Source organism: Schistocerca nitens, chromosome 9, assembly GCF_023898315.1.
Source record: "Schistocerca nitens isolate TAMUIC-IGC-003100 chromosome 9, iqSchNite1.1, whole genome shotgun sequence".
Lineage (NCBI taxonomy): Eukaryota > Metazoa > Arthropoda > Insecta > Orthoptera > Acrididae > Schistocerca > Schistocerca nitens.
The window spans coordinates 453,071,229-453,087,614 of NC_064622.1; the positions used below are offsets into that span (position 1 = coordinate 453,071,229).

Genomic DNA, 16,386 nt, shown 5'->3' on the forward strand with positions numbered 1-16,386 from the left:
GACAGCTGCTACGAAATAAAAGTATGCCCCAGGTGAGGCTCGAACTCACAACCCCGGCATTGCTCACGGCTACTGCCTTATAAGTACCGTGCGCTAACCAATTGCGCCACTGGGGCTACAGCGAAACGCTCTCAGTTAGCCATATTCGCTTTGCTGCAAACCAGTGGTGGCTACAAAAACATATGATCGCCACCTGCGGCCATACTGCGACTTTGGCACCTAAGTACGAATGCTTCGTGCTATTCGTGTTTGATATGCTACGCTTACATGCACATCAACCGCCTCTCGTCATCGAAAAAATGCAGAAAAACGCGCGCCTTGCCTCGTGCTACCTGTCGAACAGCGAGCGCAGATGTGTGGCAAGCTCCAAGCTCTGCAGGCGCACCGCGACCACGCAGCTGGACGAGTGGTGCCTTCCTTGGGAGCTTGATGAGCCCTGGAGAACACGTTTCTTAGCGAATTGCACTTGTCTCGTAGCGAGAAATGCTGCCACTGGCCCTGTGGCGCAACGGATAACGCGTCTGACTACGGATCAGAAGATTCCAGGTTCGAATCCTGGCAGGGTCGGCATTTTGTTAGTTGCCAACGCGTAGCTGGGCAGTGGATTTCGTATGTCGCCGCATCGTGCAGTGCTTTGTTACTCCTGTGCATCTCGCAGCTGCATGTCGAGGCGATCGTGGTAAATATCGCTGCGTGCAAGCGTCAGCGTAGCGTCAGTCGAGCAAAGTCGAGACAAGTCAAGCTGAGAGCTGTAGGAGATGTTACGCAATCAAATGTAGGCGTGTGAAAGCGACGCAGACAACACTGCCCAAGTGTCCCAAGTGATGTGACGAAGAGCCAGTATACACCCACACAGCAGAGTGGCGCAGTGGAAGCGTGCTGGGCCCATAACCCAGAGGTCCGTGGATCGAAACCACGCTCTGCTAAAATTATTTCTTTTCCTGATTGTGTCGAGCACGATTATTACGCCTAGAGAGTCGGCTGGGGGCATTGATTCAGCCTCAAAAGCAAACCCCGTAATTCTGAAGTGTGAAGAATGCGAGAACTACTTCCTATGATGCATCATTTTTTAAGATTTTGCAGCAAGTTAATGGCAAAGTTAATGCTCTTCCGCCCCACACGCGCAACACTCGAGCAGGTTTGTGAGATAAAAATCGCGTCTCCCCGGCGGGGAATCGAACCCCGGTCTCCCGCGTGACAGGCGGGGATACTAACCACTATACTACCGAGGACGGGATGCAGGCAGCTGTCTGTGTGGGAGACACTTGTTGCAAGTAGCTGTAAACGGTCTACACTAAGTTCGGCGACTGATAGTGCAATAATTAAAAATCTAGTGTGCCTCCCCGGCGGGGAATCGAACCCCGGTCTCCCGCGTGACAGGCGGGGATACTAACCACTATACTACCGAGGAAGACGCAACTAGCGCCTATAATGCACATTAATCTTGCTGACATAGCTGATACATCTGAAATGTAGCCTCCCGATGCTGTCAGAGACAGCTGCTACGAAATAAAAGTATGCCCCAGGTGAGGCTCGAACTCACAACCCCGGCATTGCTCACGGCTACTGCCTTATAAGTACCGTGCGCTAACCAATTGCGCCACTGGGGCTACAGCGAAACGCTCTCAGTTAGCCATATTCGCTTTGCTGCAAACCAGTGGTGGCTACAAAAACATATGATCGCCACCTGCGGCCATACTGCGACTTTGGCACCTAAGTACGAATGCTTCGTGCTATTCGTGTTTGATATGCTACGCTTACATGCACATCAACCGCCTCTCGTCATCGAAAAAATGCAGAAAAACGCGCGCCTTGCCTCGTGCTACCTGTCGAACAGCGAGCGCAGATGTGTGGCAAGCTCCAAGCTCTGCAGGCGCACCGCGACCACGCAGCTGGACGAGTGGTGCCTTCCTTGGGAGCTTGATGAGCCCTGGAGAACACGTTTCTTAGCGAATTGCACTTGTCTCGTAGCGAGAAATGCTGCCACTGGCCCTGTGGCGCAACGGATAACGCGTCTGACTACGGATCAGAAGATTCCAGGTTCGAATCCTGGCAGGGTCGGAATTTTGTTAGTTGCCAACGCGTAGCTGGGCAGTGGATTTCGTATGTCGCCGCATCGTGCAGTGCTTTGTTACTCCTGTGCATCTCGCAGCTGCATGTCGAGGCGATCGTGGTAAATATCGCTGCGTGCAAGCGTCAGCGTAGCGTCAGTCGAGCAAAGTCGAGACAAGTCAAGCTGAGAGCTGTAGGAGATGTTACGCAATCAAATGTAGGCGTGTGAAAGCGACGCAGACAACACTGCCCAAGTGTCCCAAGTGATGTGACGAAGAGCCAGTATACACCCACACAGCAGAGTGGCGCAGTGGAAGCGTGCTGGGCCCATAACCCAGAGGTCCGTGGATCGAAACCACGCTCTGCTAAAATTATTTCTTTTCCTGATTGTGTCGAGCACGATTATTACGCCTAGAGAGTCGGCTGGGGGCATTGATTCAGCCTCAAAAGCAAACCCCGTAATTCTGAAGTGTGAAGAATGCGAGAACTACTTCCTATGATGCATCATTTTTTAAGATTTTGCAGCAAGTTAATGGCAAAGTTAATGCTCTTCCGCCCCACACGCGCAACACTCGAGCAGGTTTGTGAGATAAAAATCGCGTCTCCCCGGCGGGGAATCGAACCCCGGTCTCCCGCGTGACAGGCGGGGATACTAACCACTATACTACCGAGGACGGGATGCAGGCAGCTGTCTGTGTGGGAGACACTTGTTGCAAGTAGCTGTAAACGGTCTACACTAAGTTCGGCGACTGATAGTGCAATAATTAAAAATCTAGTGTGCCTCCCCGGCGGGGAATCGAACCCCGGTCTCCCGCGTGACAGGCGGGGATACTAACCACTATACTACCGAGGAAGACGCAACTAGCGCCTATAATGCACATTAATCTTGCTGACATAGCTGATACATCTGAAATGTAGCCTCCCGATGCTGTCAGAGACAGCTGCTACGAAATAAAAGTATGCCCCAGGTGAGGCTCGAACTCACAACCCCGGCATTGCTCACGGCTACTGCCTTATAAGTACCGTGCGCTAACCAATTGCGCCACTGGGGCTACAGCGAAACGCTCTCAGTTAGCCATATTCGCTTTGCTGCAAACCAGTGGTGGCTACAAAAACATATGATCGCCACCTGCGGCCATACTGCGACTTTGGCACCTAAGTACGAATGCTTCGTGCTATTCGTGTTTGATATGCTACGCTTACATGCACATCAACCGCCTCTCGTCATCGAAAAAATGCAGAAAAACGCGCGCCTTGCCTCGTGCTACCTGTCGAACAGCGAGCGCAGATGTGTGGCAAGCTCCAAGCTCTGCAGGCGCACCGCGACCACGCAGCTGGACGAGTGGTGCCTTCCTTGGGAGCTTGATGAGCCCTGGAGAACACGTTTCTTAGCGAATTGCACTTGTCTCGTAGCGAGAAATGCTGCCACTGGCCCTGTGGCGCAACGGATAACGCGTCTGACTACGGATCAGAAGATTCCAGGTTCGAATCCTGGCAGGGTCGGCATTTTGTTAGTTGCCAACGCGTAGCTGGGCAGTGGATTTCGTATGTCGCCGCATCGTGCAGTGCTTTGTTACTCCTGTGCATCTCGCAGCTGCATGTCGAGGCGATCGTGGTAAATATCGCTGCGTGCAAGCGTCAGCGTAGCGTCAGTCGAGCAAAGTCGAGACAAGTCAAGCTGAGAGCTGTAGGAGATGTTACGCAATCAAATGTAGGCGTGTGAAAGCGACGCAGACAACACTGCCCAAGTGTCCCAAGTGATGTGACGAAGAGCCAGTATACACCCACACAGCAGAGTGGCGCAGTGGAAGCGTGCTGGGCCCATAACCCAGAGGTCCGTGGATCGAAACCACGCTCTGCTAAAATTATTTCTTTTCCTGATTGTGTCGAGCACGATTATTACGCCTAGAGAGTCGGCTGGGGGCATTGATTCAGCCTCAAAAGCAAACCCCGTAATTCTAAAGTGTGAAGAATGCGAGAACTACTTCCTATGATGCATCATTTTTTAAGATTTTGCAGCAAGTTAATGGCAAAGTTAATGCTCTTCCGCCCCACACGCGCAACACTCGAGCAGGTTTGTGAGATAAAAATCGCGTCTCCCCGGCGGGGAATCGAACCCCGGTCTCCCGCGTGACAGGCGGGGATACTAACCACTATACTACCGAGGACGGGATGCAGGCAGCTGTCTGTGTGGGAGACACTTGTTGCAAGTAGCTGTAAACGGTCTACACTAAGTTCGGCGACTGATAGTGCAATAATTAAAAATCTAGTGTGCCTCCCCGGCGGGGAATCGAACCCCGGTCTCCCGCGTGACAGGCGGGGATACTAACCACTATACTACCGAGGAAGACGCAACTAGCGCCTATAATGCACATTAATCTTGCTGACATAGCTGATACATCTGAAATGTAGCCTCCCGATGCTGTCAGAGACAGCTGCTACGAAATAAAAGTATGCCCCAGGTGAGGCTCGAACTCACAACCCCGGCATTGCTCACGGCTACTGCCTTATAAGTACCGTGCGCTAACCAATTGCGCCACTGGGGCTACAGCGAAACGCTCTCAGTTAGCCATATTCGCTTTGCTGCAAACCAGTGGTGGCTACAAAAACATATGATCGCCACCTGCGGCCATACTGCGACTTTGGCACCTAAGTACGAATGCTTCGTGCTATTCGTGTTTGATATGCTACGCTTACATGCACATCAACCGCCTCTCGTCATCGAAAAAATGCAGAAAAACGCGCGCCTTGCCTCGTGCTACCTGTCGAACAGCGAGCGCAGATGTGTGGCAAGCTCCAAGCTCTGCAGGCGCACCGCGACCACGCAGCTGGACGAGTGGTGCCTTCCTTGGGAGCTTGATGAGCCCTGGAGAACACGTTTCTTAGCGAATTGCACTTGTCTCGTAGCGAGAAATGCTGCCACTGGCCCTGTGGCGCAACGGATAACGCGTCTGACTACGGATCAGAAGATTCCAGGTTCGAATCCTGGCAGGGTCGGCATTTTGTTAGTTGCCAACGCGTAGCTGGGCAGTGGATTTCGTATGTCGCCGCATCGTGCAGTGCTTTGTTACTCCTGTGCATCTCGCAGCTGCATGTCGAGGCGATCGTGGTAAATATCGCTGCGTGCAAGCGTCAGCGTAGCGTCAGTCGAGCAAAGTCGAGACAAGTCAAGCTGAGAGCTGTAGGAGATGTTACGCAATCAAATGTAGGCGTGTGAAAGCGACGCAGACAACACTGCCCAAGTGTCCCAAGTGATGTGACGAAGAGCCAGTATACACCCACACAGCAGAGTGGCGCAGTGGAAGCGTGCTGGGCCCATAACCCAGAGGTCCGTGGATCGAAACCACGCTCTGCTAAAATTATTTCTTTTCCTGATTGTGTCGAGCACGATTATTACGCCTAGAGAGTCGGCTGGGGGCATTGATTCAGCCTCAAAAGCAAACCCCGTAATTCTGAAGTGTGAAGAATGCGAGAACTACTTCCTATGATGCATCATTTTTTAAGATTTTGCAGCAAGTTAATGGCAAAGTTAATGCTCTTCCGCCCCACACGCGCAACACTCGAGCAGGTTTGTGAGATAAAAATCGCGTCTCCCCGGCGGGGAATCGAACCCCGGTCTCCCGCGTGACAGGCGGGGATACTAACCACTATACTACCGAGGACGGGATGCAGGCAGCTGTCTGTGTGGGAGACACTTGTTGCAAGTAGCTGTAAACGGTCTACACTAAGTTCGGCGACTGATAGTGCAATAATTAAAAATCTAGTGTGCCTCCCCGGCGGGGAATCGAACCCCGGTCTCCCGCGTGACAGGCGGGGATACTAACCACTATACTACCGAGGAAGACGCAACTAGCGCCTATAATGCACATTAATCTTGCTGACATAGCTGATACATCTGAAATGTAGCCTCCCGATGCTGTCAGAGACAGCTGCTACGAAATAAAAGTATGCCCCAGGTGAGGCTCGAACTCACAACCCCGGCATTGCTCACGGCTACTGCCTTATAAGTACCGTGCGCTAACCAATTGCGCCACTGGGGCTACAGCGAAACGCTCTCAGTTAGCCATATTCGCTTTGCTGCAAACCAGTGGTGGCTACAAAAACATATGATCGCCACCTGCGGCCATACTGCGACTTTGGCACCTAAGTACGAATGCTTCGTGCTATTCGTGTTTGATATGCTACGCTTACATGCACATCAACCGCCTCTCGTCATCGAAAAAATGCAGAAAAACGCGCGCCTTGCCTCGTGCTACCTGTCGAACAGCGAGCGCAGATGTGTGGCAAGCTCCAAGCTCTGCAGGCGCACCGCGACCACGCAGCTGGACGAGTGGTGCCTTCCTTGGGAGCTTGATGAGCCCTGGAGAACACGTTTCTTAGCGAATTGCACTTGTCTCGTAGCGAGAAATGCTGCCACTGGCCCTGTGGCGCAACGGATAACGCGTCTGACTACGGATCAGAAGATTCCAGGTTCGAATCCTGGCAGGGTCGGCATTTTGTTAGTTGCCAACGCGTAGCTGGGCAGTGGATTTCGTATGTCGCCGCATCGTGCAGTGCTTTGTTACTCCTGTGCATCTCGCAGCTGCATGTCGAGGCGATCGTGGTAAATATCGCTGCGTGCAAGCGTCAGCGTAGCGTCAGTCGAGCAAAGTCGAGACAAGTCAAGCTGAGAGCTGTAGGAGATGTTACGCAATCAAATGTAGGCGTGTGAAAGCGACGCAGACAACACTGCCCAAGTGTCCCAAGTGATGTGACGAAGAGCCAGTATACACCCACACAGCAGAGTGGCGCAGTGGAAGCGTGCTGGGCCCATAACCCAGAGGTCCGTGGATCGAAACCACGCTCTGCTAAAATTATTTCTTTTCCTGATTGTGTCGAGCACGATTATTACGCCTAGAGAGTCGGCTGGGGGCATTGATTCAGCCTCAAAAGCAAACCCCGTAATTCTGAAGTGTGAAGAATGCGAGAACTACTTCCTATGATGCATCATTTTTTAAGATTTTGCAGCAAGTTAATGGCAAAGTTAATGCTCTTCCGCCCCACACGCGCAACACTCGAGCAGGTTTGTGAGATAAAAATCGCGTCTCCCCGGCGGGGAATCGAACCCCGGTCTCCCGCGTGACAGGCGGGGATACTAACCACTATACTACCGAGGACGGGATGCAGGCAGCTGTCTGTGTGGGAGACACTTGTTGCAAGTAGCTGTAAACGGTCTACACTAAGTTCGGCGACTGATAGTGCAATAATTAAAAATCTAGTGTGCCTCCCCGGCGGGGAATCGAACCCCGGTCTCCCGCGTGACAGGCGGGGATACTAACCACTATACTACCGAGGAAGACGCAACTAGCGCCTATAATGCACATTAATCTTGCTGACATAGCTGATACATCTGAAATGTAGCCTCCCGATGCTGTCAGAGACAGCTGCTACGAAATAAAAGTATGCCCCAGGTGAGGCTCGAACTCACAACCCCGGCATTGCTCACGGCTACTGCCTTATAAGTACCGTGCGCTAACCAATTGCGCCACTGGGGCTACAGCGAAACGCTCTCAGTTAGCCATATTCGCTTTGCTGCAAACCAGTGGTGGCTACAAAAACATATGATCGCCACCTGCGGCCATACTGCGACTTTGGCACCTAAGTACGAATGCTTCGTGCTATTCGTGTTTGATATGCTACGCTTACATGCACATCAACCGCCTCTCGTCATCGAAAAAATGCAGAAAAACGCGCGCCTTGCCTCGTGCTACCTGTCGAACAGCGAGCGCAGATGTGTGGCAAGCTCCAAGCTCTGCAGGCGCACCGCGACCACGCAGCTGGACGAGTGGTGCCTTCCTTGGGAGCTTGATGAGCCCTGGAGAACACGTTTCTTAGCGAATTGCACTTGTCTCGTAGCGAGAAATGCTGCCACTGGCCCTGTGGCGCAACGGATAACGCGTCTGACTACGGATCAGAAGATTCCAGGTTCGAATCCTGGCAGCGTCGGCATTTTGTTAGTTGCCAACGCGTAGCTGGGCAGTGGATTTCGTATGTCGCCGCATCGTGCAGTGCTTTGTTACTCCTGTGCATCTCGCAGCTGCATGTCGAGGCGATCGTGGTAAATATCGCTGCGTGCAAGCGTCAGCGTAGCGTCAGTCGAGCAAAGTCGAGACAAGTCAAGCTGAGAGCTGTAGGAGATGTTACGCAATCAAATGTAGGCGTGTGAAAGCGACGCAGACAACACTGCCCAAGTGTCCCAAGTGATGTGACGAAGAGCCAGTATACACCCACACAGCAGAGTGGCGCAGTGGAAGCGTGCTGGGCCCATAACCCAGAGGTCCGTGGATCGAAACCACGCTCTGCTAAAATTATTTCTTTTCCTGATTGTGTCGAGCACGATTATTACGCCTAGAGAGTCGGCTGGGGGCATTGATTCAGCCTCAAAAGCAAACCCCGTAATTCTGAAGTGTGAAGAATGCGAGAACTACTTCCTATGATGCATCATTTTTTAAGATTTTGCAGCAAGTTAATGGCAAAGTTAATGCTCTTCCGCCCCACACGCGCAACACTCGAGCAGGTTTGTGAGATAAAAATCGCGTCTCCCCGGCGGGGAATCGAACCCCGGTCTCCCGCGTGACAGGCGGGGATACTAACCACTATACTACCGAGGACGGGATGCAGGCAGCTGTCTGTGTGGGAGACACTTGTTGCAAGTAGCTGTAAACGGTCTACACTAAGTTCGGCGACTGATAGTGCAATAATTAAAAATCTAGTGTGCCTCCCCGGCGGGGAATCGAACCCCGGTCTCCCGCGTGACAGGCGGGGATACTAACCACTATACTACCGAGGAAGACGCAACTAGCGCCTATAATGCACATTAATCTTGCTGACATAGCTGATACATCTGAAATGTAGCCTCCCGATGCTGTCAGAGACAGCTGCTACGAAATAAAAGTATGCCCCAGGTGAGGCTCGAACTCACAACCCCGGCATTGCTCACGGCTACTGCCTTATAAGTACCGTGCGCTAACCAATTGCGCCACTGGGGCTACAGCGAAACGCTCTCAGTTAGCCATATTCGCTTTGCTGCAAACCAGTGGTGGCTACAAAAACATATGATCGCCACCTGCGGCCATACTGCGACTTTGGCACCTAAGTACGAATGCTTCGTGCTATTCGTGTTTGATATGCTACGCTTACATGCACATCAACCGCCTCTCGTCATCGAAAAAATGCAGAAAAACGCGCGCCTTGCCTCGTGCTACCTGTCGAACAGCGAGCGCAGATGTGTGGCAAGCTCCAAGCTCTGCAGGCGCACCGCGACCACGCAGCTGGACGAGTGGTGCCTTCCTTGGGAGCTTGATGAGCCCTGGAGAACACGTTTCTTAGCGAATTGCACTTGTCTCGTAGCGAGAAATGCTGCCACTGGCCCTGTGGCGCAACGGATAACGCGTCTGACTACGGATCAGAAGATTCCAGGTTCGAATCCTGGCAGGGTCGGCATTTTGTTAGTTGCCAACGCGTAGCTGGGCAGTGGATTTCGTATGTCGCCGCATCGTGCAGTGCTTTGTTACTCCTGTGCATCTCGCAGCTGCATGTCGAGGCGATCGTGGTAAATATCGCTGCGTGCAAGCGTCAGCGTAGCGTCAGTCGAGCAAAGTCGAGACAAGTCAAGCTGAGAGCTGTAGGAGATGTTACGCAATCAAATGTAGGCGTGTGAAAGCGACGCAGACAACACTGCCCAAGTGTCCCAAGTGATGTGACGAAGAGCCAGTATACACCCACACAGCAGAGTGGCGCAGTGGAAGCGTGCTGGGCCCATAACCCAGAGGTCCGTGGATCGAAACCACGCTCTGCTAAAATTATTTCTTTTCCTGATTGTGTCGAGCACGATTATTACGCCTAGAGAGTCGGCTGGGGGCATTGATTCAGCCTCAAAAGCAAACCCCGTAATTCTGAAGTGTGAAGAATGCGAGAACTACTTCCTATGATGCATCATTTTTTAAGATTTTGCAGCAAGTTAATGGCAAAGTTAATGCTCTTCCGCCCCACACGCGCAACACTCGAGCAGGTTTGTGAGATAAAAATCGCGTCTCCCCGGCGGGGAATCGAACCCCGGTCTCCCGCGTGACAGGCGGGGATACTAACCACTATACTACCGAGGACGGGATGCAGGCAGCTGTCTGTGTGGGAGACACTTGTTGCAAGTAGCTGTAAACGGTCTACACTAAGTTCGGCGACTGATAGTGCAATAATTAAAAATCTAGTGTGCCTCCCCGGCGGGGAATCGAACCCCGGTCTCCCGCGTGACAGGCGGGGATACTAACCACTATACTACCGAGGAAGACGCAACTAGCGCCTATAATGCACATTAATCTTGCTGACATAGCTGATACATCTGAAATGTAGCCTCCCGATGCTGTCAGAGACAGCTGCTACGAAATAAAAGTATGCCCCAGGTGAGGCTCGAACTCACAACCCCGGCATTGCTCACGGCTACTGCCTTATAAGTACCGTGCGCTAACCAATTGCGCCACTGGGGCTACAGCGAAACGCTCTCAGTTAGCCATATTCGCTTTGCTGCAAACCAGTGGTGGCTACAAAAACATATGATCGCCACCTGCGGCCATACTGCGACTTTGGCACCTAAGTACGAATGCTTCGTGCTATTCGTGTTTGATATGCTACGCTTACATGCACATCAACCGCCTCTCGTCATCGAAAAAATGCAGAAAAACGCGCGCCTTGCCTCGTGCTACCTGTCGAACAGCGAGCGCAGATGTGTGGCAAGCTCCAAGCTCTGCAGGCGCACCGCGACCACGCAGCTGGACGAGTGGTGCCTTCCTTGGGAGCTTGATGAGCCCTGGAGAACACGTTTCTTAGCGAATTGCACTTGTCTCGTAGCGAGAAATGCTGCCACTGGCCCTGTGGCGCAACGGATAACGCGTCTGACTACGGATCAGAAGATTCCAGGTTCGAATCCTGGCAGCGTCGGCATTTTGTTAGTTGCCAACGCGTAGCTGGGCAGTGGATTTCGTATGTCGCCGCATCGTGCAGTGCTTTGTTACTCCTGTGCATCTCGCAGCTGCATGTCGAGGCGATCGTGGTAAATATCGCTGCGTGCAAGCGTCAGCGTAGCGTCAGTCGAGCAAAGTCGAGACAAGTCAAGCTGAGAGCTGTAGGAGATGTTACGCAATCAAATGTAGGCGTGTGAAAGCGACGCAGACAACACTGCCCAAGTGTCCCAAGTGATGTGACGAAGAGCCAGTATACACCCACACAGCAGAGTGGCGCAGTGGAAGCGTGCTGGGCCCATAACCCAGAGGTCCGTGGATCGAAACCACGCTCTGCTAAAATTATTTCTTTTCCTGATTGTGTCGAGCACGATTATTACGCCTAGAGAGTCGGCTGGGGGCATTGATTCAGCCTCAAAAGCAAACCCCGTAATTCTGAAGTGTGAAGAATGCGAGAACTACTTCCTATGATGCATCATTTTTTAAGATTTTGCAGCAAGTTAATGGCAAAGTTAATGCTCTTCCGCCCCACACGCGCAACACTCGAGCAGGTTTGTGAGATAAAAATCGCGTCTCCCCGGCGGGGAATCGAACACCGGTCTCCCGCGTGACAGGCGGGGATACTAACCACTATACTACCGAGGACGGGATGCAGGCAGCTGTCTGTGTGGGAGACACTTGTTGCAAGTAGCTGTAAACGGTCTACACTAAGTTCGGCGACTGATAGTGCAATAATTAAAAATCTAGTGTGCCTCCCCGGCGGGGAATCGAACCCCGGTCTCCCGCGTGACAGGCGGGGATACTAACCACTATACTACCGAGGAAGACGCAACTAGCGCCTATAATGCACATTAATCTTGCTGACATAGCTGATACATCTGAAATGTAGCCTCCCGATGCTGTCAAAGACAGCTGCTACGAAATAAAAGTATGCCCCAGGTGAGGCTCGAACTCACAACCCCGGCATTGCTCACGGCTACTGCCTTATAAGTACCGTGCGCTAACCAATTGCGCCACTGGGGCTACAGCGAAACGCTCTCAGTTAGCCATATTCGCTTTGCTGCAAACCAGTGGTGGCTACAAAAACATATGATCGCCACCTGCGGCCATACTGCGACTTTGGCACCTAAGTACGAATGCTTCGTGCTATTCGTGTTTGATATGCTACGCTTACATGCACATCAACCGCCTCTCGTCATCGAAAAAATGCAGAAAAACGCGCGCCTTGCCTCGTGCTACCTGTCGAACAGCGAGCGCAGATGTGTGGCAAGCTCCAAGCTCTGCAGGCGCACCGCGATCACGCAGCTGGACGAGTGGTGCCTTCCTTGGGAGCTTGATGAGCCCTGGAGAACACGTTTCTTAGCGAATTGCACTTGTCTCGTAGCGAGAAATGCTGCCACTGGCCCTGTGGCGCAACGGATAACGCGTCTGACTACGGATCAGAAGATTCCAGGTTCGAATCCTGGCAGGGTCGGCATTTTGTTAGTTGCCAACGCGTAGCTGGGCAGTGGATTTCGTATGTCGCCGCATCGTGCAGTGCTTTGTTACTCCTGTGCATCTCGCAGCTGCATGTCGAGGCGATCGTGGTAAATATCGCTGCGTGCAAGCGTCAGCGTAGCGTCAGTCGAGCAAAGTCGAGACAAGTCAAGCTGAGAGCTGTAGGAGATGTTACGCAATCAAATGTAGGCGTGTGAAAGCGACGCAGACAACACTGCCCAAGTGTCCCAAGTGATGTGACGAAGAGCCAGTATACACCCACACAGCAGAGTGGCGCAGTGGAAGCGTGCTGGGCCCATAACCCAGAGGTCCGTGGATCGAAACCACGCTCTGCTAAAATTATTTCTTTTCCTGATTGTGTCGAGCACGATTATTACGCCTAGAGAGTCGGCTGGGGGCATTGATTCAGCCTCAAAAGCAAACCCCGTAATTCTGAAGTGTGAAGAATGCGAGAACTACTTCCTATGATGCATCATTTTTTAAGATTTTGCAGCAAGTTAATGGCAAAGTTAATGCTCTTCCGCCCCACACGCGCAACACTCGAGCAGGTTTGTGAGATAAAAATCGCGTCTTCCCGGCGGGGAATCGAACACCGGTCTCCCGCGTGACAGGCGGGGATACTAACCACTATACTACCGAGGACGGGATGCAGGCAGCTGTCTGTGTGGGAGACACTTGTTGCAAGTAGCTGTAAACGGTCTACACTAAGTTCGGCGACTGATAGTGCAATAATTAAAAATCTAGTGTGCCTCCCCGGCGGGGAATCGAACCCCGGTCTCCCGCGTGACAGGCGGGGATACTAACCACTATACTACCGAGGAAGACGCAACTAGCGCCTATAATGCACATTAATCTTGCTGACATAGCTGATACATCTGAAATGTAGCCTCCCGATGCTGTCAGAGACAGCTGCTACGAAATAAAAGTATGCCCCAGGTGAGGCTCGAACTCACAACCCCGGCATTGCTCACGGCTACTGCCTTATAAGTACCGTGCGCTAACCAATTGCGCCACTGGGGCTACAGCGAAACGCTCTCAGTTAGCCATATTCGCTTTGCTGCAAACCAGTGGTGGCTACAAAAACATATGATCGCCACCTGCGGCCATACTGCGACTTTGGCACCTAAGTACGAATGCTTCGTGCTATTCGTGTTTGATATGCTACGCTTACATGCACATCAACCGCCTCTCGTCATCGAAAAAATGCAGAAAAACGCGCGCCTTGCCTCGTGCTACCTGTCGAACAGCGAGCGCAGATGTGTGGCAAGCTCCAAGCTCTGCAGGCGCACCGCGACCACGCAGCTGGACGAGTGGTGCCTTCCTTGGGAGCTTGATGAGCCCTGGAGAACACGTTTCTTAGCGAATTGCACTTGTCTCGTAGCGAGAAATGCTGCCACTGGCCCTGTGGCGCAACGGATAACGCGTCTGACTACGGATCAGAAGATTCCAGGTTCGAATCCTGGCAGGGTCGGCATTTTGTTAGTTGCCAACGCGTAGCTGGGCAGTGGATTTCGTATGTCGCCGCATCGTGCAGTGCTTTGTTACTCCTGTGCATCTCGCAGCTGCATGTCGAGGCGATCGTGGTAAATATCGCTGCGTGCAAGCGTCAGCGTAGCGTCAGTCGAGCAAAGTCGAGACAAGTCAAGCTGAGAGCTGTAGGAGATGTTACGCAATCAAATGTAGGCGTGTGAAAGCGACGCAGACAACACTGCCCAAGTGTCCCAAGTGATGTGACGAAGAGCCAGTATACACCCACACAGCAGAGTGGCGCAGTGGAAGCGTGCTGGGCCCATAACCCAGAGGTCCGTGGATCGAAACCACGCTCTGCTAAAATTATTTCTTTTCCTGATTGTGTCGAGCACGATTATTACGCCTAGAGAGTCGGCTGGGGGCATTGATTCAGCCTCAAAAGCAAACCCCGTAATTCTGAAGTGTGAAGAATGCGAGAACTACTTCCTATGATGCATCATTTTTTAAGATTTTGCAGCAAGTTAATGGCAAAGTTAATGCTCTTCCGCCCCACACGCGCAACACTCGAGCAGGTTTGTGAGATAAAAATCGCGTCTCCCCGGCGGGGAATCGAACCCCGGTCTCCCGCGTGACAGGCGGGGATACTAACCACTATACTACCGAGGACGGGATGCAGGCAGCTGTCTGTGTGGGAGACACTTGTTGCAAGTAGCTGTAAACGGTCTACACTAAGTTCGGCGACTGATAGTGCAATAATTAAAAATCTAGTGTGCCTCCCCGGCGGGGAATCGAACCCCGGTCTCCCGCGTGACAGGCGGGGATACTAACCACTATACTACCGAGGAAGACGCAACTAGCGCCTATAATGCACATTAATCTTGCTGACATAGCTGATACATCTGAAATGTAGCCTCCCGATGCTGTCAGAGACAGCTGCTACGAAATAAAAGTATGCCCCAGGTGAGGCTCGAACTCACAACCCCGGCATTGCTCACGGCTACTGCCTTATAAGTACCGTGCGCTAACCAATTGCGCCACTGGGGCTACAGCGAAACGCTCTCAGTTAGCCATATTCGCTTTGCTGCAAACCAGTGGTGGCTACAAAAACATATGATCGCCACCTGCGGCCATACTGCGACTTTGGCACCTAAGTACGAATGCTTCGTGCTATTCGTGTTTGATATGCTACGCTTACATGCACATCAACCGCCTCTCGTCATCGAAAAAATGCAGAAAAACGCGCGCCTTGCCTCGTGCTACCTGTCGAACAGCGAGCGCAGATGTGTGGCAAGCTCCAAGCTCTGCAGGCGCACCGCGACCACGCAGCTGGACGAGTGGTGCCTTCCTTGGGAGCTTGATGAGCCCTGGAGAACACGTTTCTTAGCGAATTGCACTTGTCTCGTAGCGAGAAATGCTGCCACTGGCCCTGTGGCGCAACGGATAACGCGTCTGACTACGGATCAGAAGATTCCAGGTTCGAATCCTGGCAGCGTCGGCATTTTGTTAGTTGCCAACGCGTAGCTGGGCAGTGGATTTCGTATGTCGCCGCATCGTGCAGTGCTTTGTTACTCCTGTGCATCTCGCAGCTGCATGTCGAGGCGATCGTGGTAAATATCGCTGCGTGCAAGCGTCAGCGTAGCGTCAGTCGAGCAAAGTCGAGACAAGTCAAGCTGAGAGCTGTAGGAGATGTTACGCAATCAAATGTAGGCGTGTGAAAGCGACGCAGACAACACTGCCCAAGTGTCCCAAGTGATGTGACGAAGAGCCAGTATACACCCACACAGCAGAGTGGCGCAGTGGAAGCGTGCTGGGCCCATAACCCAGAGGTCCGTGGATCGAAACCACGCTCTGCTAAAATTATTTCTTTTCCTGATTGTGTCGAGCACGATTATTACGCCTAGAGAGTCGGCTGGGGGCATTGATTCAGCCTCAAAAGCAAACCCCGTAATTCTGAAGTGTGAAGAATGCGAGAACTACTTCCTATGATGCATCATTTTTTAAGATTTTGCAGCAAGTTAATGGCAAAGTTAATGCTCTTCCGCCCCACACGCGCAACACTCGAGCAGGTTTGTGAGATAAAAATCGCGTCTCCCCGGCGGGGAATCGAACACCGGTCTCCCGCGTGACAGGCGGGGATACTAACCACTATACTACCGAGGACGGGATGCAGGCAGCTGTCTGTGTGGGAGACACTTGTTGCAAGTAGCTGTAAACGGTCTACACTAAGTTCGGCGACTGATAGTGCAATAATTAAAAATCTAGTGTGCCTCCCCGGCGGGGAATCGAACCCCGGTCTCCCGCGTGACAGGCGGGGATACTAACCACTATACTACCGAGGAAGACGCAACTAGCGCCTATAATGCACATTAATCTT

At 52.3% G+C, this 16,386-nt stretch overlaps 54 non-coding genes across 54 annotated transcripts; 22 read left to right on the top strand and 32 right to left on the bottom strand.

Annotated features, from left to right (window-relative positions):
• Positions 1 to 24: 24 nt before the first annotated feature.
• Positions 25 to 116, bottom strand: Trnai-uau (transfer RNA isoleucine (anticodon UAU)). Its single transcript is given in 2 exon segments — positions 25 to 60; positions 79 to 116. It is a non-coding gene; the product is annotated as a tRNA-Ile (tRNA).
• Positions 117 to 494: 378 nt separating this feature from the next.
• Trnar-acg (transfer RNA arginine (anticodon ACG)) lies at positions 495 to 567 on the top strand. The gene has a single exon. It is a non-coding gene; the product is annotated as a tRNA-Arg (tRNA).
• Positions 568 to 854: 287 nt separating this feature from the next.
• Positions 855 to 926, top strand: Trnam-cau (transfer RNA methionine (anticodon CAU)). Its single transcript has one exon. It is a non-coding gene; the product is annotated as a tRNA-Met (tRNA).
• A 234-nt stretch (positions 927 to 1,160) lies between these two features.
• Trnad-guc (transfer RNA aspartic acid (anticodon GUC)) lies at positions 1,161 to 1,232 on the bottom strand. The gene has a single exon. It is a non-coding gene; the product is annotated as a tRNA-Asp (tRNA).
• Positions 1,233 to 1,339: 107 nt separating this feature from the next.
• On the bottom strand, positions 1,340 to 1,411 carry Trnad-guc (transfer RNA aspartic acid (anticodon GUC)). The gene has a single exon. It is a non-coding gene; the product is annotated as a tRNA-Asp (tRNA).
• Positions 1,412 to 1,518: 107 nt separating this feature from the next.
• On the bottom strand, positions 1,519 to 1,610 carry Trnai-uau (transfer RNA isoleucine (anticodon UAU)). The gene is given in 2 exon segments: positions 1,519 to 1,554; positions 1,573 to 1,610. It is a non-coding gene; the product is annotated as a tRNA-Ile (tRNA).
• A 378-nt stretch (positions 1,611 to 1,988) lies between these two features.
• Positions 1,989 to 2,061, top strand: Trnar-acg (transfer RNA arginine (anticodon ACG)). Its single transcript has one exon. It is a non-coding gene; the product is annotated as a tRNA-Arg (tRNA).
• Positions 2,062 to 2,348: 287 nt separating this feature from the next.
• Positions 2,349 to 2,420, top strand: Trnam-cau (transfer RNA methionine (anticodon CAU)). The gene has a single exon. It is a non-coding gene; the product is annotated as a tRNA-Met (tRNA).
• Positions 2,421 to 2,654: 234 nt separating this feature from the next.
• On the bottom strand, positions 2,655 to 2,726 carry Trnad-guc (transfer RNA aspartic acid (anticodon GUC)). Its single transcript has one exon. It is a non-coding gene; the product is annotated as a tRNA-Asp (tRNA).
• A 107-nt stretch (positions 2,727 to 2,833) lies between these two features.
• On the bottom strand, positions 2,834 to 2,905 carry Trnad-guc (transfer RNA aspartic acid (anticodon GUC)). Its single transcript has one exon. It is a non-coding gene; the product is annotated as a tRNA-Asp (tRNA).
• Positions 2,906 to 3,012: 107 nt separating this feature from the next.
• On the bottom strand, positions 3,013 to 3,104 carry Trnai-uau (transfer RNA isoleucine (anticodon UAU)). Its single transcript is given in 2 exon segments — positions 3,013 to 3,048; positions 3,067 to 3,104. It is a non-coding gene; the product is annotated as a tRNA-Ile (tRNA).
• A 378-nt stretch (positions 3,105 to 3,482) lies between these two features.
• Trnar-acg (transfer RNA arginine (anticodon ACG)) lies at positions 3,483 to 3,555 on the top strand. The gene has a single exon. It is a non-coding gene; the product is annotated as a tRNA-Arg (tRNA).
• A 287-nt stretch (positions 3,556 to 3,842) lies between these two features.
• Positions 3,843 to 3,914, top strand: Trnam-cau (transfer RNA methionine (anticodon CAU)). Its single transcript has one exon. It is a non-coding gene; the product is annotated as a tRNA-Met (tRNA).
• A 234-nt stretch (positions 3,915 to 4,148) lies between these two features.
• Trnad-guc (transfer RNA aspartic acid (anticodon GUC)) lies at positions 4,149 to 4,220 on the bottom strand. Its single transcript has one exon. It is a non-coding gene; the product is annotated as a tRNA-Asp (tRNA).
• A 107-nt stretch (positions 4,221 to 4,327) lies between these two features.
• Positions 4,328 to 4,399, bottom strand: Trnad-guc (transfer RNA aspartic acid (anticodon GUC)). The gene has a single exon. It is a non-coding gene; the product is annotated as a tRNA-Asp (tRNA).
• Positions 4,400 to 4,506: 107 nt separating this feature from the next.
• Trnai-uau (transfer RNA isoleucine (anticodon UAU)) lies at positions 4,507 to 4,598 on the bottom strand. The gene is given in 2 exon segments: positions 4,507 to 4,542; positions 4,561 to 4,598. It is a non-coding gene; the product is annotated as a tRNA-Ile (tRNA).
• Positions 4,599 to 4,976: 378 nt separating this feature from the next.
• Positions 4,977 to 5,049, top strand: Trnar-acg (transfer RNA arginine (anticodon ACG)). The gene has a single exon. It is a non-coding gene; the product is annotated as a tRNA-Arg (tRNA).
• Positions 5,050 to 5,336: 287 nt separating this feature from the next.
• Positions 5,337 to 5,408, top strand: Trnam-cau (transfer RNA methionine (anticodon CAU)). The gene has a single exon. It is a non-coding gene; the product is annotated as a tRNA-Met (tRNA).
• A 234-nt stretch (positions 5,409 to 5,642) lies between these two features.
• Trnad-guc (transfer RNA aspartic acid (anticodon GUC)) lies at positions 5,643 to 5,714 on the bottom strand. The gene has a single exon. It is a non-coding gene; the product is annotated as a tRNA-Asp (tRNA).
• Positions 5,715 to 5,821: 107 nt separating this feature from the next.
• Trnad-guc (transfer RNA aspartic acid (anticodon GUC)) lies at positions 5,822 to 5,893 on the bottom strand. Its single transcript has one exon. It is a non-coding gene; the product is annotated as a tRNA-Asp (tRNA).
• A 107-nt stretch (positions 5,894 to 6,000) lies between these two features.
• Trnai-uau (transfer RNA isoleucine (anticodon UAU)) lies at positions 6,001 to 6,092 on the bottom strand. Its single transcript is given in 2 exon segments — positions 6,001 to 6,036; positions 6,055 to 6,092. It is a non-coding gene; the product is annotated as a tRNA-Ile (tRNA).
• A 378-nt stretch (positions 6,093 to 6,470) lies between these two features.
• Positions 6,471 to 6,543, top strand: Trnar-acg (transfer RNA arginine (anticodon ACG)). The gene has a single exon. It is a non-coding gene; the product is annotated as a tRNA-Arg (tRNA).
• Positions 6,544 to 6,830: 287 nt separating this feature from the next.
• Trnam-cau (transfer RNA methionine (anticodon CAU)) lies at positions 6,831 to 6,902 on the top strand. The gene has a single exon. It is a non-coding gene; the product is annotated as a tRNA-Met (tRNA).
• Positions 6,903 to 7,136: 234 nt separating this feature from the next.
• Trnad-guc (transfer RNA aspartic acid (anticodon GUC)) lies at positions 7,137 to 7,208 on the bottom strand. Its single transcript has one exon. It is a non-coding gene; the product is annotated as a tRNA-Asp (tRNA).
• A 107-nt stretch (positions 7,209 to 7,315) lies between these two features.
• Trnad-guc (transfer RNA aspartic acid (anticodon GUC)) lies at positions 7,316 to 7,387 on the bottom strand. Its single transcript has one exon. It is a non-coding gene; the product is annotated as a tRNA-Asp (tRNA).
• Positions 7,388 to 7,494: 107 nt separating this feature from the next.
• Trnai-uau (transfer RNA isoleucine (anticodon UAU)) lies at positions 7,495 to 7,586 on the bottom strand. Its single transcript is given in 2 exon segments — positions 7,495 to 7,530; positions 7,549 to 7,586. It is a non-coding gene; the product is annotated as a tRNA-Ile (tRNA).
• Positions 7,587 to 7,964: 378 nt separating this feature from the next.
• On the top strand, positions 7,965 to 8,037 carry Trnar-acg (transfer RNA arginine (anticodon ACG)). The gene has a single exon. It is a non-coding gene; the product is annotated as a tRNA-Arg (tRNA).
• A 287-nt stretch (positions 8,038 to 8,324) lies between these two features.
• Trnam-cau (transfer RNA methionine (anticodon CAU)) lies at positions 8,325 to 8,396 on the top strand. The gene has a single exon. It is a non-coding gene; the product is annotated as a tRNA-Met (tRNA).
• A 234-nt stretch (positions 8,397 to 8,630) lies between these two features.
• Trnad-guc (transfer RNA aspartic acid (anticodon GUC)) lies at positions 8,631 to 8,702 on the bottom strand. The gene has a single exon. It is a non-coding gene; the product is annotated as a tRNA-Asp (tRNA).
• A 107-nt stretch (positions 8,703 to 8,809) lies between these two features.
• Trnad-guc (transfer RNA aspartic acid (anticodon GUC)) lies at positions 8,810 to 8,881 on the bottom strand. The gene has a single exon. It is a non-coding gene; the product is annotated as a tRNA-Asp (tRNA).
• A 107-nt stretch (positions 8,882 to 8,988) lies between these two features.
• On the bottom strand, positions 8,989 to 9,080 carry Trnai-uau (transfer RNA isoleucine (anticodon UAU)). Its single transcript is given in 2 exon segments — positions 8,989 to 9,024; positions 9,043 to 9,080. It is a non-coding gene; the product is annotated as a tRNA-Ile (tRNA).
• A 378-nt stretch (positions 9,081 to 9,458) lies between these two features.
• Positions 9,459 to 9,531, top strand: Trnar-acg (transfer RNA arginine (anticodon ACG)). Its single transcript has one exon. It is a non-coding gene; the product is annotated as a tRNA-Arg (tRNA).
• Positions 9,532 to 9,818: 287 nt separating this feature from the next.
• Trnam-cau (transfer RNA methionine (anticodon CAU)) lies at positions 9,819 to 9,890 on the top strand. Its single transcript has one exon. It is a non-coding gene; the product is annotated as a tRNA-Met (tRNA).
• Positions 9,891 to 10,124: 234 nt separating this feature from the next.
• Trnad-guc (transfer RNA aspartic acid (anticodon GUC)) lies at positions 10,125 to 10,196 on the bottom strand. Its single transcript has one exon. It is a non-coding gene; the product is annotated as a tRNA-Asp (tRNA).
• Positions 10,197 to 10,303: 107 nt separating this feature from the next.
• On the bottom strand, positions 10,304 to 10,375 carry Trnad-guc (transfer RNA aspartic acid (anticodon GUC)). The gene has a single exon. It is a non-coding gene; the product is annotated as a tRNA-Asp (tRNA).
• Positions 10,376 to 10,482: 107 nt separating this feature from the next.
• Positions 10,483 to 10,574, bottom strand: Trnai-uau (transfer RNA isoleucine (anticodon UAU)). The gene is given in 2 exon segments: positions 10,483 to 10,518; positions 10,537 to 10,574. It is a non-coding gene; the product is annotated as a tRNA-Ile (tRNA).
• A 378-nt stretch (positions 10,575 to 10,952) lies between these two features.
• Positions 10,953 to 11,025, top strand: Trnar-acg (transfer RNA arginine (anticodon ACG)). The gene has a single exon. It is a non-coding gene; the product is annotated as a tRNA-Arg (tRNA).
• A 287-nt stretch (positions 11,026 to 11,312) lies between these two features.
• On the top strand, positions 11,313 to 11,384 carry Trnam-cau (transfer RNA methionine (anticodon CAU)). Its single transcript has one exon. It is a non-coding gene; the product is annotated as a tRNA-Met (tRNA).
• Positions 11,385 to 11,618: 234 nt separating this feature from the next.
• On the bottom strand, positions 11,619 to 11,690 carry Trnad-guc (transfer RNA aspartic acid (anticodon GUC)). The gene has a single exon. It is a non-coding gene; the product is annotated as a tRNA-Asp (tRNA).
• A 107-nt stretch (positions 11,691 to 11,797) lies between these two features.
• On the bottom strand, positions 11,798 to 11,869 carry Trnad-guc (transfer RNA aspartic acid (anticodon GUC)). The gene has a single exon. It is a non-coding gene; the product is annotated as a tRNA-Asp (tRNA).
• Positions 11,870 to 11,976: 107 nt separating this feature from the next.
• On the bottom strand, positions 11,977 to 12,068 carry Trnai-uau (transfer RNA isoleucine (anticodon UAU)). The gene is given in 2 exon segments: positions 11,977 to 12,012; positions 12,031 to 12,068. It is a non-coding gene; the product is annotated as a tRNA-Ile (tRNA).
• A 378-nt stretch (positions 12,069 to 12,446) lies between these two features.
• Positions 12,447 to 12,519, top strand: Trnar-acg (transfer RNA arginine (anticodon ACG)). Its single transcript has one exon. It is a non-coding gene; the product is annotated as a tRNA-Arg (tRNA).
• A 287-nt stretch (positions 12,520 to 12,806) lies between these two features.
• On the top strand, positions 12,807 to 12,878 carry Trnam-cau (transfer RNA methionine (anticodon CAU)). The gene has a single exon. It is a non-coding gene; the product is annotated as a tRNA-Met (tRNA).
• A 413-nt stretch (positions 12,879 to 13,291) lies between these two features.
• On the bottom strand, positions 13,292 to 13,363 carry Trnad-guc (transfer RNA aspartic acid (anticodon GUC)). Its single transcript has one exon. It is a non-coding gene; the product is annotated as a tRNA-Asp (tRNA).
• Positions 13,364 to 13,470: 107 nt separating this feature from the next.
• Trnai-uau (transfer RNA isoleucine (anticodon UAU)) lies at positions 13,471 to 13,562 on the bottom strand. Its single transcript is given in 2 exon segments — positions 13,471 to 13,506; positions 13,525 to 13,562. It is a non-coding gene; the product is annotated as a tRNA-Ile (tRNA).
• Positions 13,563 to 13,940: 378 nt separating this feature from the next.
• Trnar-acg (transfer RNA arginine (anticodon ACG)) lies at positions 13,941 to 14,013 on the top strand. Its single transcript has one exon. It is a non-coding gene; the product is annotated as a tRNA-Arg (tRNA).
• A 287-nt stretch (positions 14,014 to 14,300) lies between these two features.
• Positions 14,301 to 14,372, top strand: Trnam-cau (transfer RNA methionine (anticodon CAU)). Its single transcript has one exon. It is a non-coding gene; the product is annotated as a tRNA-Met (tRNA).
• A 234-nt stretch (positions 14,373 to 14,606) lies between these two features.
• Trnad-guc (transfer RNA aspartic acid (anticodon GUC)) lies at positions 14,607 to 14,678 on the bottom strand. The gene has a single exon. It is a non-coding gene; the product is annotated as a tRNA-Asp (tRNA).
• Positions 14,679 to 14,785: 107 nt separating this feature from the next.
• Trnad-guc (transfer RNA aspartic acid (anticodon GUC)) lies at positions 14,786 to 14,857 on the bottom strand. Its single transcript has one exon. It is a non-coding gene; the product is annotated as a tRNA-Asp (tRNA).
• A 107-nt stretch (positions 14,858 to 14,964) lies between these two features.
• Positions 14,965 to 15,056, bottom strand: Trnai-uau (transfer RNA isoleucine (anticodon UAU)). Its single transcript is given in 2 exon segments — positions 14,965 to 15,000; positions 15,019 to 15,056. It is a non-coding gene; the product is annotated as a tRNA-Ile (tRNA).
• Positions 15,057 to 15,434: 378 nt separating this feature from the next.
• On the top strand, positions 15,435 to 15,507 carry Trnar-acg (transfer RNA arginine (anticodon ACG)). Its single transcript has one exon. It is a non-coding gene; the product is annotated as a tRNA-Arg (tRNA).
• Positions 15,508 to 15,794: 287 nt separating this feature from the next.
• Trnam-cau (transfer RNA methionine (anticodon CAU)) lies at positions 15,795 to 15,866 on the top strand. The gene has a single exon. It is a non-coding gene; the product is annotated as a tRNA-Met (tRNA).
• Positions 15,867 to 16,100: 234 nt separating this feature from the next.
• Positions 16,101 to 16,172, bottom strand: Trnad-guc (transfer RNA aspartic acid (anticodon GUC)). Its single transcript has one exon. It is a non-coding gene; the product is annotated as a tRNA-Asp (tRNA).
• A 107-nt stretch (positions 16,173 to 16,279) lies between these two features.
• Trnad-guc (transfer RNA aspartic acid (anticodon GUC)) lies at positions 16,280 to 16,351 on the bottom strand. The gene has a single exon. It is a non-coding gene; the product is annotated as a tRNA-Asp (tRNA).
• Between the last annotated feature and the right edge of the window lie 35 nt (positions 16,352 to 16,386).